Raw genomic sequence first — 17,146 nt, forward strand, 5'->3', positions numbered from 1 at the left:
GACATCACACTGGGTGACCCAAGGTGACCGGGGGCTGAGCTGGCCCCCACCTCTGAGCTGCATTATTTATAATACCCGGAGCTTGGAGCTGAGCAACAGCTGCAGCACTGCCCCTCCAGGGGGCACATGCCACAGCGGAATGGAGGAGACAAGGTGCCTCCTCCGGGAAGGCCCCCAGGGTCCTTGGCGCCCTCCGCAGCTGGCTAGGGCAGGGGCTGAGGTGGGAACGGGGCTACTGCTCCATCCTTCCCTTCCCTGGCCCCTCTCCCCTCCACTCCTCCAGGCAGGCGGCGATAGGATTACTTCTGCATGACTGCCCGCTCCACGGGGTTCCAGAGACCCTCCTGCCTGCAGCAATCTTTAAAATTCCTCCAGCCCAACCTCGCTCCCTTTCTCCCTGCAGTGAATGCTCCAGCATCTACCGCAGTGTGCCCGCCACTGCCACCACCAAGCGGGCTGGGGGCCAGGTCCCTTGCACCTGTGGGCAAAGGCGGACTGGTCCTCAGAGTGTATGTAGCCCGGTGACCCTCTGGTCACCCTCGGAACCCTGAGAGCTCAGGCCCTGGCCCCTCTGGCTGGTCTAGCCCCACAAAGCACGGCTCAAACTGGGGTTAGGCATCACAGTGGCACCAAGGTGGAGGGGCACAGATGTGCGAACACACCTGCTGGGTCTTGGTATGCCAGCCCGTGTCCTCTGCTGCTGGAACCGAAAGGCCCCCTCTCTGCTCCCACCTCTCCCACCTGCTCCCACCTCTCCGCTCTGACCCCCGCTCTGCCTCACCGATCTCGGCTACCCCTGGGGTGGGCAGACAGCTGGGCCGGGCCAGAGTCTGTGGCTCCCCAGGGCAAAGAAACAGGCAGAAGATCGATCCACTGAATTTTTTAAGGCTCTAATGGAGCCGGCATCCCAGGACTCGGGGCCTGGGACACAGGCGGTATCTTGGGGACCCCTCCCTCAGTAATGCAGTGGCTTCCTCTTTCAGATCTTGGGGGCTGGGGGAAACTTTCTCCAAGCCTTCTCCCAGCAAGAAAAGGCATGAGGGGCCCCTGGGAAAGAGATGGGATGTGGGGGGCTGCAAGCAATACCCAGAGCCCCCCCCATCTTCCCAGCCCTAATGCAGGCAGAAGCAGCTCAGCCTCTAAATCACTCCCCTCACGCTGCCCTCTGAGGCGGATTCTGTGCATCTGTAATTAGGGGGTGGAACAGATGGTGGAGATTCCGTTTAAAATCATGCATCTAGTAAAGTAACCTTCACTGTCGGAACTGACTCCCAGGGAGACCAAGTCCCGAAGCCCAGATTGGGGGGGGGGACATGTCAAGCCAACATCTCACCCATCTCTCTCCCTGAAGCCCCAGGCCCCATGTCCCTCTCAGGTAAGCCCGGGTGGGGGGGGCAGGCTGCAAGCACCTGAGAATGTGCAGGCCGGGGTAAATCCCCCTATACACACCCCCAGCATACATGCCAGAGCCGGGGCAGGGTTGGGTACTCCGAGTTCTTGGCTGAGAGACCAGGGTGACCAGGTGCCAGGAGCCCCCAAAAGAGGCCCCAAACCCCCAAAGCCCAGGCCAGGATGCCCAGAGCACAGGGTCTTGGGTGGGGCAGCTCTGAACCAGATGCACAGCCTCACTGTCCAGGAATGAAAGGCCTGGGGCAGGGAGCAGGGCAGAGATGCCTCCCCAGGCAGAGGAGGCTCTGGGAAGTGGGGGAGGACTGGACAGCAGAGAGGGAGAGACAGCTACAAGAGCAAGCAAGTGTGTGTGCAGGGCTGGCTGAGGCTTTCTGGGAGGGTGTGTGAGGTGGGGAGGGGGCCTGGACAAGATGTGGGGTGGGGGAGCTGTGATGGAGAGTGCTGTGGGGGGTGCTGGCATGTGTGGGGTTGGGGGTGAGAGCTACAGAGGAACTGAGTTGGGGTATGTTGGGGGGCGGGGGTAGAACAGAGCTGCAAGGTGTGGGGCTGTCCCTGGGCCCTGAGATGGCCAAGAAAAGGACTGGAGCTGGGGCTTGCTGGGGACATACAGGGGACAGCCTGTTGAAGTGCTGGGTCTATGGGGGAGTGTGCGTGTGTGTGCAGGGGTGTGTGCATGCACATGCCTGGGAAGGTATGAGAAGCTGGGGGGACATTATCTGTTTAGAAGTGAAGCAGAACCGAAGCTATGTCTGTGTTCAAGGTATGTGGCAGGGCTGAAGAGGGTGTTCTTGTTTGAGTGGGTGTTGAGCAGGCAGTGTGCGTGTGTGTGGTGAGTGGGGGAGGCTGTGTGTCCAGAAAGGTGTAGGGGTTGGTTGGTGTGTTCGGGGAGGTGCGGGGCTGCAGCTGGGAGAAACGCTAGGGCTGTAGGGAGAGTCTGAGTGTGCGTCTGGTGAGGTGTTGGGGAAAGTTCAAGTACGGGGAAGGTGTTAGGGCTGCTCTGGGGTCCTGTGTGTATCCAGGGAGGTGGGGGGCTCAAGAGGGAGTTAATAAATGTGTGTCTGTATGTGTTGGGTGTATGCTGGGGATCCTAAGAATCTGGGTTTGGGTTCATGACTAGGGCTATAACTGTGGGTGTGGGGGGGAAGGTGTGTGGTGGTTGTGTGTTTGGGGCATGCTGGGGCCAGGTGTGTATATGGGGCAGAGGGGTGTTGGAAGGGTGGATATGTGTGGAAGTGTTTGTAGCTGGAGCAGTGGTGTGTTTAGGGGTGTTGGAGCGGTAAGCAGAGGAGGGGCAGCTGGATATTCAGGTGTTGGGGGCTACAGTTGGGCCCCTGTGCTTAGACACGAGATAGGGCTCAGGGTGAGGATAGGTGCCCCTCTGGGGAGATGACGGGCAGGGGCCGCCTGCTGGAACCCCTCTTTGGTGGGGGAGGGTGCCTGCCCACCCCCAGACCCTGAGAGGGGGTGTGGAGAACGGGGAAGGGGGGTTCGTCCATCTGTCTCAGCCTGCGCCCAGGCCAGAGGAGCAGAGCCGCCTCCTCGCTCCCTGGGGGGCAGCAGCGGATCTCAACCCACCCATCTGCCTTCAGATGGTTGAGGCAGGAGCTTCCACAAAGCTGCCTGGAGGGCATCACTGTGTTTGAAGAGGCCCAGGCTGGGGGCTGGGGGGAGCTGCACAGCAAACAGTCCTCATGGAGGCTCCTTTGAAAACCACTGACGCCAGGAGAGAGGAAGAGGGAGGACAGGGGCGGGTATGTCTGTCCTTGTGCGTCTGTGTGGGTCAGTGCCCAACTGTGAGCCTCAGAGCCCCTTCGCGTGTGTTCGTGCGGACGGCCTCTGTTCCAGCAGCATCCTGGCCTCAGAAAACAGCCCTCCAAGCCTGGCTGCAAGCTCGCAGCCTCACCCAGGCAGCTACCCCCTCCACACACACACACGCACACACGCGCACACTGCCTACACCCACACGCAACCCCCCCCACACCTTCACATCTGCGTGACACTGCACCCTCACACACATGCAGCTCGCCCCCCAGGGCCCTGTACCTGTGCGTCCACACACTCACGACATCCCCCCCAACTCTGCAGACCCAGGTGGCAGCACACACCTGTGACAGGCACACACGTCAGCACACACATGCCTGACGAGCAGCCATCGCACACACCCCCACACGCTCCACGCACCTTGGATCTCCCCGTCACGCCCATGTCCCACCTCACACACGATCATCTCTTCCTCACACCCGTCGTCACAGGCACCCGCCGTCACAGGCACCCGCCATGCTGTACCCGGACATACGTGCACATGTCTGCAGGTGGTGCACACACGCAGCCTCCCCAGCGCTCAGAGAGTGTCTCTCCCGTCACTCAGCCCACCAGCCAAGTCCTGAGGAAGGCTCCAGCTCGCCGAGACGGCCCCCTAGCCTCCCCCCACTGCCGGCTGGGAAGGAGCAGGAGGGTACGCCACCCTCACACTGACACCTGGGACCACTGAGCTTCACCTCCAGGCAGAGCCCTCCCTCTGCTCTGGCGTGACCGCCACTGTCTGGGTGAAGGTGTGACTGTGTGCATGCATGTGTCAGCACGTCCTGGGACCCCGTGACGAGGCATGCGTGTCACTGCCTTTAGGGATGAGGAAGCATAGGTATGCGTTCCCCAGTTACACTGTGAGATGAGGGATGAGTGTGAGGGTAGAGATTCACGTCACAGTGTGTGTGTGTGTGTGTGTGTGTGTAGGCCTGTGTGGACAGGTATGAAGATGGGAGTGCATTTACACAAGGAGACACCCAGTGAGTGATGAGTGTGATATTTTCTGACACAAGTGATATGTCCATCTTGGAGCAGGGGTCAGGGCTGGGAAAACTGCTCTGAGTAACTCCCTCCCCTACAAAGAAAGCAGGGAGGAGGGGGTCTCTCTGCGTGCTTCTCCCTCTCTTGTTCTCTCTCTTTCTCTCTGACCTCTTTAGCAGCTGGAAACTGAGCCGGGGGTGGAAGGAATGGAGACTTGGCTGGCCCAAGGGTTTGGGGAGGGAAGCAGGAGAAAACACCTTCCAGATTCTCATCAAATCCCTGTTTGTGGTCTGTAGCCTCAAGCCTCTCCGCCTCTCCTCTCTCTCTTTCTCTATGTCTGGGTTTCCCCTTTCTTTATCTCTTCCTGTCTCTCACCCTCTCCCTGAGTCTCTCCTCCTCCTATCTCAGTCACCTTGTCTCCCTTCTGGGATCTCCGTGTCTCCATGTCTCAGTCTCTCTGTCTGTTTCTCTCTCCCCAGGCTCTTCCATTTTTCTGACTCCTCCTCTCTCTGCCAGCACCTCTGTCTGTCCGTCTCTCCCTGTCCTGGTCCATCTGTCCGTCTCTCTCCGTCTGCCTGTGCGTGGGTGTCTCTGTCCATCTGTTCCACCACCCATCTGTCTGGTTGTCTGTGTTAGTCCTTCTAAGGGTGCCCACTCGCTCCCCAAGGTACCCTCCCCCAGGTCAGCAAAGGCCTCTCCTGGCTGGGGGGGGGGGGGAGCGTGATGCAGAGCTGCAGCTTCTGGAAGCTTCAGTAGCAGCTGGGCTGAGCTGGGAGTTCGGGGCCAGCCAGCTGCAGAAGCGGCCCCTCCTCTGGGCTCCCAGGCCAAGGACCCCAGAGCAGAAAGAGGAGAGAAAGCAGGGCCTCCCTGCAGCTGAGTCTGTGCATGGGTAGGTAAGGGGGGAGGCAAGGGCCTCACTTCAACAACACCAGCCCCCCAAAGCTAGGCCTTGCAGGGGAGGGATCTTCAGTGCCCACCTTCCTTATCCCCTAGCCAATGGCAGAGATTCTGGGATCCGGGAGGGAGGGGTTGGGGGGGGGTGCCAGGATAAGGGAGAGGGAAGGGGCTAAGAGCTCACAGTTTCTTGTCAGCTGGGTGGGAGGGGGGTCCTTCTCTCCTCCCTTCCAGGCAGTCCCTGGGGATGTCTCTAGTTCTCTTCCCAGCTCTAGGTATGTGGAGCTCCCACAGGGGCCATTCCTGCCTCCCAGTTTCTCTAGAACCTTGGACCCATAGGGATTTGAGGGGGGAGATATAAGAATATCTCCTCCATCCCCAAGTGGAGGTTGGTTCTGGACATGTGGGGACCTTGATCCTGTCTAGGCATTCGTCATCCTGAGAGGCCCCATGCAGCCTACCTACCACTGCCAGGCCAGCACCTCATCCTCTCTCTCTCTCTCTCTCACACACACACACACACACACACACACACGCATGTACAGAGCAAACCCTAGCACACATGGCCTGCCACCCCCACTCTCCCACCCAGCAACTCAGACGACTCAAGAAGCTGCCCCACCCCAGAGACATGTGCCCTGCCCTGTGCTGGTGGCAGGCTCCAAGAGGACCTCCAGCACCCAGCCAGGAGCTATGTGACATCCCTCAGTACCCTCCCAGTCTGCTCTGTGCCCCCCATTCTCTCTCCGAGAACAGTCCAAATCCCACAGTCCCACAACAGATGGGGAAACTGAGGAAGGGATGGGAGGTCACAGTTATTCCTCCTGAGACCCTGGTGTGGAATCACAGAGAAAGGGACGCTGACCTACCATGAGCAAAGTCCATACTGGCTGCTCCCGCTGCACAGCCCTACTGCTGGGCCAGGGCCAGAGGCCGGCTCCCTCCCTCTAGAGCTCTCCTTGCCCCCGGCTGGGCCCCCTCCCTTTCTGAGCTTCTGAGCAGTCCTCCCTGCCCTCTCCCTCCCAGCCCTGGCTCTCTCATCCTCAGCTCTTGGAAGCCTGACTCACTGTTTCCCCTCCTCTCTCCCCTCCCTCCCTCTCTCTCCCGGCAGTGGCGCCTCCCCCTCCCCTGGGGGGACTCTGGCCACAAGGGTGCCTGCCTGCTCCTCTCTCCAGGCTCCAGGCCCCCTCTGCACCCAGGAGGCCCCCTGCAGCTGCCCTTATTCTCTAACTACAGACTGCTAGAGTGCAAAGAGCCTAGGTCCCAGGCCTGGCATTGCCAAGTATCTGTGACCCTGAGCAAATGAGTCCCTTCCCTAGACTGGGATTTCTCCTATCAAACAATGTGTGAGGGGGTCCAATGGGACGATACCCCTGGCATCTCTGGGACTCTAATGTTCCCCGCCTTTAAAATCCCAGGTGCCTCTTGGCATGGAGCACACACAACCTGTGGGCACCTACCTGCCTCAGGACCCGCCCCCCAGTCCAAAGAATAGCTCTGCTCTGTTCCCAGACTTTTGGAGAAGGCAGAAGGGAGAGGCTACCCTGGGGCAGGACCATTAGACAAGTGACCCCTGGAATCCCCCTGGATCCCTATTCTCCCTCCTCCTGTGGGCGTCTTTCCCTCTCTAGTCCACCTGTCCTCCTCCTTCTTCCCAGAGACATTTGCTTGTCTCTCCTCCAAAAACAATGCCTGCTCATTCCAGGCTGTGGGGTAGCGAATGGCACATGCCTAGGGCCTTCTTGGTCCCCTGGGCCCCACCTCCAGGGGCTGTGATCCTGGTTCTTCCCCTCTACTGTTTGCTCTCTCACTCCCTCATCACTGGCTTCTGCCACCATCTTTCCCTTTCTCTACCTGGCATGTGGCTGTCTGGGTCTCTCCTCCCCTCTCCTCGCTCAGTCCCCTAGCTCTCTCCCTGGGGGGGCCCATCTGCCGGCATTAGCAACAATGTTATCCTTGCTCCCTCCTGCATTCCCCATCCTGGCTCCCCCCTCTTCGGAGCTGTCCCAAGAGACCCAGGGGGCCCAGAGACAGAGCTGGTCTCCATCCCATAATAGTGAGTCTGCTTGACCTCACTCAACCAGACCAGAAGTGTCTGGGCATCTGGTATGAAGGCATAGCACAGCACCCCCTGGTCTGGGTGACTGGCATGAGACACAGAGCTCTGTATTCCACAAACAAACAAAAAAGTTGGTCGGGGGTCAGCGGGGGGCGGGGGGGGGGACATAGGGGGTATGAAGGGAAATGAAGGAGATCAGGTTAGCCATGAGAAAGCCCCTAGCCAATGGGAAACAGAAGCCAAGTGGAGGGAGTGGCTCAAAGTCAATGCTCCAGACTGATCTGAGAACCAGCAGTGTCCCTCTAGGGCTCTACCAGTCCAGAGCAGCAGCTCCCCCCGACCCCCCACCCCCCCAAGTTTCCAGCCAGGGACATTTGGCTCCTCAAGCCTGGAATACAGCTACAACCTCAGGTGGTGATTCCACCCCTTAATCTCCTGTAGGGTTGAAGTCCAACCTCCCAACAGTAGACCTCCACTTTAGCTCAGCAGGGGGTCCAAAAGCCTCCCTGCCAAGATCTAAGCAGGTGGAATGGGGTTAACAGAGCCCCCCAACCCCCAAGCCCCCCTCACCAAAGTCCACTCAAGGTCTGGGAAGCAATGCAAAACAACCCTGTAACGTGCATACCCCCAAACTGAGAAGCTATGCTGTCCACCCACAGCATCTGGGGGTGCTGGGGCTCCCTGCCCCCCGACCCTGTTCCAGACCCCCCAGGCCAGCAACCATAATAAACAGCAAGCTCTTTTTCTTTATGACACCAAATTTCTCCAAGCCCAACAGCTCCTTCCATCACTACCTCAGCCATAGATCACATTAAAAACTCACAGAGGGCAACTTAAACACATCACATTTGTTTCTCTCTATATTATTTCAAAAGTAACGGCATTAAAAATGGATTTTACTACAGAAAATAAATATCAGCACGTGGGCCGGGAGCCCAGGCAGGAGGAGGGAGCCCACCAGGAGAACGTCCCCAAGGGTTTGGGCACAGCTTAGGTACTGACCAAGGAGATGGCTGAGGCCAGACAACACCCTGGGGCCTGGGGCGGGTTTGGGGAGGGGGCATTGGGGAGGGGAGAGGACCCGCCCACCCAGGCACCGGCCCCAGTGCCAGACCAAGAAGGACAAGAGTCACGGTTTGGACTGGTGCCCACTGGTCCCCCTAAGCTCATACCCTCACTGATCTATGCAAACCTCAGAAGGGTGGGAGCTCTGGGGCAAGAAGTTCACCAGTCTCTGGGGGTTATTCCAACTATTGACACAGCAGGAGAAAAAAAATGAATTCAACTTACTATCCAGTTTGATTTTCCATTGCTATAAAAATAAATATACATCTGCTCAAAGGAGGGAGATGGCAAGCGGCACGCACATGCCACCTGGGGGGTCCCCCCACAGCTCACCACCACAACCCAGCCCGCCCCCCTCCACATGAGGGGGGGGGGGAATGGACAGACTGGTAATCTTTCACTTGAAAGCCCCAGCTCACACAGCTACACACACACACACACACACACACACACACACACACACGCGGGGCCACACGGAACAGGAACAAGCCAACAATAGAAACACCCCAAATACTCCTGGCAGGACTCTGCCCAGGCCCGGGCACATGCTCCCGCCCCGCCAGCAGCAGCAGCAGCAGCAGCAGCAGCAGCAGCAGCGGACAGAATGTGGCCACCCTGACCCGGAGGCAAAGCTTGTCCTCACACCCTGAGCTCTGCCCAGGGAGCTGGGGCCAAGTCCCGCCTGACACCAACTGGTCCGGCGGGAAACGCCTGCCCAGCCAGACAGGCACAGGCCCCCCAAGGGTCCCTCCTTGTGCTCAGGGACCAGGCTGGTGCAGCCTGGCCCTGCCTCCCAGGGTGACGCCTGGGCCCAAATTCAGCTGGCCCTGCCAGTCAGGCACTGGTGCAGAACCGAGGGCACCAGGCTCAGCCCCTCCCAGCCCAGCCCCAGGGCCCCCAAGCTAGGAGGGAGGGGGGACTCCCCACCCCTCCACATCTGGCCCTGGCCCCCAGGGTCTGCGGTAGAGAATTCCCGCCCCCGCTTCTCTCTCTCTCTCCCTCCTCCCGCTCTGTGCCCGCTGCCCGCCTCAGGGACAGCCCCAGCTCCCGCCTCCGGCCAGCAAGGCCCACATCCTTCCTCCCTCAGCTGGCCCCTTCGCCTGGCAGGAGGCTGGGGGGGTCAGGCTGCTAGGGAACCCCTCCAGCTCCCATTAGTCCTCATCCCCAGCCCCCAAACTCTGGGTCGCTGTCCCTTTTCCTGTAGAACAGGAAACAAGGTTATTTCCTAGACTCCGAGCCAGCCCCCTGCCCCTCTGGCTCTGCCCGGGGACCAGGACCCAGCAGGAGAAGGCGCCCTTAGCCAAAAGGCATAGGGATTCAGCAATTCACCCCCAGCTCCCGGCCCAGGGGGCTGACAGCTGTCATTCAGCACCCCACCCCCTGGGGAAGAGGGGGCCCAATTCAATCTGAGCCCCAGAGGAAACGCATTGATAGGCGATTATTTATTTATTTATGCAAAAGTGAGCCGACTTTGTTCGCCAGGTAACCGGGCACGCGGCCCAACCCCTCCGGCCCTGGCCACCCCCAAATCCCTCCTCCGCCCCACACCCCCTCCGGGTCATTAGGTCCCCGCCCCTCAACTCCCAGAGCACCAGCGGAACCTTGGGATTTGGGGGTTGGAGGGGAGGGGCTCCTCCCTCTGCAGTCTCCCCCTTTCCCAGCGCCGTTCCTAAAATCCAGCCTTGTTCTCCGCTCCCACGGTCCCCCCTTCATTCTCTCCCCCCCCCCCACCACATTCTCAGCAAGCTGGAGAGCAAATTGCAGTTTTAAATCCAAAGACCGAGGGAGGAGGAAGGAGGAGGGGGCGCGCGGCAGCGCTGGGCGCGCACCTCGCCCCCGAGCCGGGGGAGCTGCGGGGCGGCCAGGAAACCCGAGAACCCCCCCTCCCCGCCCCCCCTTCTCGTCCACCTCCCCCTCCCCCTTCCCGGCGCTGCCTGCCAGGCTTCGAGCCGAGCCCAGCCGAGCCGCGGGCCCCGGTGGAAACAAAGACCGATCGCACCACGGGCACCGCAGCCACCGGGTCCCGCGGACCGGACCGGGGCGCGCGGAGGGGGCGCGGGCCCCCCCCCCCCGGTGCGCTGCACAAAAGAGCCCGGCCGGCCGGTCCCCAGCGGGGTCTAGGGCTCGGGAGGAGGCGCCACTCACCGGAGTGCTGGGCTGCCGGCTCCGTGGGTCCGAGCCAGGCGAGGGGCTTCGGGGGGCGTCAGTCTTCCGGCGGCGGCAGCGACGCGGGCGCCCGGCTGCTGGGGAGAGGAGTCGTGGAGGAGCCCTGAGCCGCCCGCCGTTGCTGACAGCATGGCTCGCGTCTCGGCTCACATTCTCCGCCGCTAACTCCGCTGGACACGGCCCCCCGCTCCCGCGGCGCCCCCCCCCCACCTTGATCACTCCTTCGCTCTCTGCGCCCCCCTCGCTCCCCCCGCCGCGCACACACTCTCACAGCCCTGGACACCCCCGCCCCCACCCCCCCATTGCAAACCTGGGAGGGAACGCGCCCCGCGTAGTCCTCCTCCTGCTCCTCCTCCTCCGCCCTCCTCCCTCCCGCTCTCTGGCTGTCTGTCTGTCTCTCTGACTGTCTCTATCTCTCGCTCTCTCTGCCTTTCTCTGCTTTCCGAGCTGGGTGGGAAAAGGAAATGAGGACAGAAAGCAGACGCTGGCTTTGGGTGGTGGTAGCTGGATTCCCTCTCTCCCTCCCTCCTCCTCCTCCCCTCCCTCCTCCTGCCTTCTGCTCTCTCCGCTGCGAGCGGGGCTGAGCGCAGCCTGGCGGGTGGCTCGCTCTGCCCGCCCGCCCGCCCGCCTGTCTGTCTGTCTGGTCTGCCTCGCTCGCTCCCTCCCTCCGTCTCTCGCCCTCGCCCTGCCTGCCTGCCTCTCTCCGTCTCCGCCGCCGCCGCCGCTGCCTCTGCGAGCTCGCCTTACCTTCGCCGCTCACCATCCGGAACCCCAGGGGGGAGCGCGCGCGCGGCACGCCGGGACTTGTAGTCCCCACCCCGGCCACTCGGCGTGCGGGGCGGGCGGGGCGGAACAGCTGCCCCGACGGCGCGGCCGGGAGCCCGCCGGGACTGAGCGCGGGCCCTTCGTCCGGGAGAGGGGCACGTCCTCCGTTTACCAAGGATTCTGGTTCTCCCGAAGACCAGGGGTGTTTCCCTCGTTCCTTGTTCCCTGCGGGGGAGCTCTGGCTTGAGCGGAGGTTGCGGGTGGGAGCGAAGGGGCGGGGTCTGAGGATGGAATGAGTCGAATAGGGAATCAAGGGATTAGCCAAAGGGTCTGCGACTTTCTGGGGCGCCCCAATTAAATGATAAACGAAGAAGAGAGAGGGGAGGACCGGCTTTCCGAGTCTGGGGACGTTCTCCCTTCCTGAAAGGTTTCCTACTGAGTAAAGCACGACGTTTTGACGCGAGCGCTGCTCCAGAAATCTCAAAGCCCCATCACCGCTTCCTCCTCATTCAGGGACCCCGTCCCAAGCTCTGACCTCCGGGTTTAGCCCCTCCAACTCTTAGTTTTCCTAGAAGTCCAAGGGTGACTAGAGCACAGAGGTCCTGGCTAATCCACAAACAGCACCCCTCCCCCTTCCTGAATCCGACTGAGCATTTTGGTTGGGTCAGGAAGCAAGATTCGGATTCAACAGTTCAGAGCTCCTGCTGCGGCCTGGGGGCTGGGCTCAGCACTTTCACCTACCTCCTCTTCAGGTCACATCTGTTATCCAGCCCCTAGCTCCAGGCCCCCTGCCTGGCCTATCCCCACAGATGGGAATGTGCCTTGTCTGGGCCTGGTTACCAAGGGGGAAGTGGCTGGACAGCCCAGGAAGGGAAACTGCTGTTGCTTCTGCTGCGATTTACTGGACACAGCAGGGCCCCTCTGTCCACAAAGACCCAGTGAAATGGTGCGATTGTCATTTCCATTTTAGAGATGGGGGGAGCTAGGCCCAGGTTCCCTCATTTGGGAGCTGGACCCGGGACTGTCTGATCCCAAACCCCACTGCTTAATCTCTCTGGGCCATAGCAGGGGATTGTGACTCCCAGGTCTCTGACCTTCATTCCCAGCATCCGTGTGTCCTCCCTTGGTACTTCAATTCAACAGATGTTAACGGAAATATGCAGGGCTCACAGGGGACACCCACCGGGACACCAAGAGGAACAATGCAGGGTCACTGTCCTGTCTCTAGTATCTACCAACATCAGCCCTGACTAGTGTTCTGCTAGTCCCTTTTCCTCTGTGTGTCTGACATTCCTTGGCCCTGTGTCTGCTGGCTTTGTCTGTCTCGCTCCTCCATCTAAAGTTCTTCCACAAGTGCCTTTGTTCTTGGGCCACCTGTTTCTGACTCCTCCTTTGGCCCTGCAGGTGATGGCCAGAGTGTGACAAAGGCAGGTGGTGACATTTCTCCAACTACAACTCCCCTGTCACCACCTTCCCTACACCTCTCCCCATCCCAAGCACCTCCTTTAAGGACAGTCTGAAACCCCAAAGGGCAAAAGAAGAGGGTTCTGGGGAGCACTCTCTCTTGGCCCTTTGTTGGAGGCGGGGCTAGGAGGGCAGCAGCAATGAGAGAGATCTAGGGTTCTAAATAGTGTAAACAGTCCACCTGTTTATCTGGCATCAGGGGGCTGGCATGGCCAGCTGGAGAGACCCCACTGGGAAGCAGCTCCCTTTTGTAGGCAAACCGTGGGTTCAGAGATTTCTTCATTGAATGGGAAGTATTATAAGGTCAGATATTAATGAAAGTAGTGGTTTAAGTTGTTAGGGGCACTTTTGGGTCCAAAGCCTTAAACTAAAGTTATTGCAAATAAATGAGGCTTTAGCATCTTGCTCTAGCTGGTACCCTATGGGAGACACTTTAACATTGGGAGGGTGGAAGAGGCTCCCCTTTCTCCCCACGCCACACACCCCGACCCTCACCTTCATGACATACATGCTTAGTCCTTAGGCTTTGCCCCAGAGCATGGAGATCCTACCTAGTCAGATCCAAGTTTTGGGAGGAAGCTGGGTGTTTTAGGGAAAATGGGAAGCCCCAGGTAGATTGAGATGAAGAGGAATTTGGGAAACTCCCAAGAGGGGAGAGACTTAGTGATGAGGCGCAGAGGGCAAGACCAGCTGGGTGGACCGTGGCACCTGGAAAGAGAGAGTAAGAGAAGTTAGGTTGTGTTTTCCAAGCACGTGCCTTCCATCCAGGCTGTCTCAGCTGGACAGGGTGGCTACTATTGACCCCTAAGGTACTGAGCATCGTGGGACACCAGGCATTACCGGATTTCCCCCGTCATTTAGAGGCTGGTCTTTCTCTTGGAGCTTCTCTAAATTATGTCGGGTTGTGGGAGGTGGGGGGGGGCGGCGGTCTTCCCAGACAAACTCTGGCAGATTCTTCCCGTGGGCTGCTGCTGCCACCTAGTGTCAAAATTCCGCATCTGCTCCGATAGCTGCAATCTAAAAGGGGGCTACCCAGTCCTCAGAAATAGCGTCAGAGTCCCCACAGGCTGGGCTCGGGAGCTCTAAGCTCCCCCCAGAAGGCAGACTTGAAGGAGAAGACCTGCTGTTCCCGGAGAGCCTGCATCTTCACCTTTCCGAGTCTCACAATACTCCTACGTGTAAAATAGAGGAGTAATCCCTTCCCTGTCTTACAGGCAGGGCTGTGGAGATTTACTGAGCACAAGGATATGAGAGCACTTTGAAAACTGGCAAGGGTGAGCTGAGGGACTGAGTCATGAGAATAACAATGACAATAACTGAGAGGTCACAGCAGCCTGGAGCCAGGCCCTTGGGGCTCATGGAAAAGGCAGAGGGAAGTGTGAGCCTTAGGTGGGCATGGGCACTGCCTTCCCCGATTACAGAAATTCTAGAGCCAGCCCCACTCTTGGAGCTCACCTCAGGGGAGGAGTGGTTTGCTAGAGAGTGGTTCAGCCCAGTCCACAGAAGGAGAAACTGAGGCTGAGAGAAGTTGAGGGACTCTTCTAAGCCTCTGAGCTACTGATCCAGGAATCAAGAGCCTTTAGGGCCTCTGTCTTCCCCTCCTCAGGATGGGAATAGCTCAGAGCTGGGGCCCTAGAGATCCTGGAAGCAGGAAGCCCCTCCTCATAATGGTACAGTGGGAACTAAGGCCCCCAGGCCCCCATTATCCCTCCTCCTGGGCTAGCCTCCCCCACCCCCCATGTCCTCCCACATTCCTCCAGGCAACAGGAAACCCCAGCTGCAGCCCAGACTTCAAACAGCTCCTCCCTCTGGGCAAGGGGTGTGGGAGGAGAGGCCAGAGGCCAGAGGGCAAAGGTCAGCTTTGTTCCTGCTGGAGGTGGTGAAGGACGGGGGTGGGAGGGGGGATGGGTCCACAGAAGGGGGCAGGGTAGGACCCTTGACAGCCACACTGCGTGTGAGTGTGTGTGTGTGTGTGTGTGTGAAAGAGAGAGAGAGAGAGAGAGTGTGTATGCACGAGAGAATTCCTGGGTCTGTCAGGGTATGGTATGTGTGGTTCTCACTGTCAGGCTGTGTCTGGAGGTAATTGTATGTCCTTGGTTTCCCTTGGGCTCATGCTCCTGAGTTATGCATCTGAGTGTGTATTACTATGGATTTGTTTGTCTGGGGGTGCTCAGCCTAGGATCCCCCAGACGCGTCTGGAGGTCACATCACATGTATCGATATGTATGGTTCACAGACCTGCTCAAAGCTATGCATCTTTCTATTAGTGGGATCTGGTGTGGTTCTTTGTATCATGAGGTATATCCCTGTCCTACCTCTTCCCCTCCCATTCCTCCTCTGCACTGGTCACCAGAGGGTTCATTCTGAAAAAGGAAGCTGACTTTGTTACTCCTTTGCTCAAAATCCTATGGCTTCCCATTATCCACGGCCTAGAATCCTCGCCCGAATGCATGGCAGACATGCCCCATGGTAACCTACCTGGTTATCTTCATCTTTAGCCAGTAATGCCCCTCAAATTTTACGCTCCAGTCACACCTACCTAATTGTAACTCCCTGCATGGTCCTCTCTGAGCTCACTTAATTCTGTCGAGTCTAGAATGTCCTTCTCTTCCTTCTTTACCAAGCAAACTTTTACTCCCTTTGCAAGTTTCTGGTGAAGCAACACCTCCACTGAGAAGCCTTCCTGACTTCCTCCTGTCCAGCTGAATTAGGACCCGACCTTTTTCTCCTACAAACCCTTTATCGTCATTTTCAGCCTGTGCCTGTCCTATTCTCGCTACCATTAAGAGAGCAGGGAATTCCCATCCTCTGATGGGAAGTTCCAAAAGGGACCTAGTCTTCCCCTCCCAGAGGAAAGTTTCCTTGAGTTCTGGGTGTAGTACCCAGAATGGACTCTAGAGGGAGTATGGACACCACTGTAGGACGGTCCAGGAGCTGATGCGCGCGTGCGTGTATGCGTGTGCGTGTGTGTGTGTGTGTGTGTGTGTGTGTGTGTGTGTGTGTGTAAAATGGGGAGTGGGAGAGAACTACTGGAGTAGATAGTAGGTAGTAGGTCCACCCAACTCAGTACCAAAACAATAGGATTCAATATAGGTACCCCCAATAAGTCCTGGCCACCACCCAGATTTCTTCTGTGACTTTTCTCCATGGCTAAGGGGCCATACCCCTTGGATTTCTGACCCTTCTGCCTTTTGCCTCTGACCTCCCAACCTTCTTCCATGCCTCATCTGCACCCTCAATCCTCCCATACATAATTATTTGCACTTGCCTGACTTGGCCTTGCTCTACCATATCTCTGAGCACTTGCACATGCTGTTCCCCTCATGTGAGATGATTTCACCCTCTGGCTGCTTCATTGGGCAGACTTTTCTTTCACAGCCTCCAAGAAGTCTCCCTTGGCCTCCAGAATGACCTTGCCCCTAAGTGTTGTAATCATTTACTGCTCTGCCTCCTGGTCAGGACTAGCTTACAGGAGACATCAGTAAATGTGTGCAAAATTACTAAATGACTTGGTTCTTTTATGAATATAACCTTCGGCATATATGGGGCTGCTCCAGACTCATCTGCACTATGCCCTCCCCGAACTTGACTCTAGGTTGTTATTATATGTTTCCATGCTGCTCCATTAAATAAGAGACTATGACACAGTGTGGTTGCATGAGACTTTGAAGTGCAAGGTTCAAATTCTGACTCTGCCATCCAGCTGTGTGACCTTGGGCAAATGTTGAAGCCTCTCAGAGTCTTCATTTCCTCTTTTGTACAATGGGAATAATCACATTTCTGCACAGCCTCATAGGGGGGATCAAATTAGATGATGCCTGTGAAACACCCAACATTCATCAATTAGGTGTCCTCCTCCCCCACCACGAACTTGGAAATAAAATTGCCCTCTGAGTCTTAAGCCAGTAAAACCCACACAGCATCACAGAGGAGAAGAGCCAGGTGGGGGAGTGAATGAGGCGAGATGGTTTCATAAATGACTAAAGAGTTTTGTGAACGGTGGAAACCACAATCAAGGTGACCCGCCTGTAATCTCAGGGAGGCAGGGCCAGGATGTGATTGAAATTGAGAAAACAGAGGTCTAATCAATTGCATTGTGCTCTATCAGAAGGGAACAGAAGGATGCACAGAAAAGGGGGTGCAAGAGAGAATTCATTTGGCCGCATTAGAGGGAGGGTAGGGAACCACTAGAAACAGGGTTTCCAAGCTCAGTGGGCTCTGGTCTCTGCTGCGGAGCACTGAGGGTCAATTCCAAGAGGTTCACTATTCTGCTGGGCCTTCATTTAAACCAAATAGGTGTCCAGGTACGAGGCATAGCCCTGTTGGACAGGCAAGAATATTCTGGTCCCAGGAGAAAGAGCTGCAGGGATTAAGCACACTGATTTTGGAGTCAGAGGGCCTAGTTCAAGCCCCTGCTCCTACTACTTAAAACTATTTGCTTCACTGTGCCTCAGTTTCCTTCCTAGTAGAATGAAGATACAACAGCCTTCTCCTCATGGATTTCTGTGAAGTTTCAATGGTCACAAGCGCTTAGCA

At 57.9% G+C, this 17,146-nt stretch overlaps 1 protein-coding gene and 1 long non-coding RNA gene across 5 annotated transcripts in view; one reads left to right on the forward strand and one right to left on the reverse strand.

Moving 5' to 3' along the window:
- LOC309841656 overlaps positions 1–17,146 on the forward strand; it is a 963,915-nt gene that overhangs the window by 764,262 nt on the left and 182,507 nt on the right. The gene's annotated exons all lie outside the window — the stretch shown is intronic.
- Positions 1–17,146, reverse strand: part of WASF2 (WASP family member 2) — a 937,387-nt gene that overhangs the window by 70,450 nt on the left and 849,791 nt on the right. The window lies entirely within an intron of this gene.

The sequence above is a fragment of the Mustela nivalis genome (assembly GCF_964662115.1).
Source record: "Mustela nivalis genome assembly, chromosome: 10".
Classification (NCBI taxonomy): Eukaryota; Metazoa; Chordata; class Mammalia; order Carnivora; family Mustelidae; genus Mustela; species Mustela nivalis.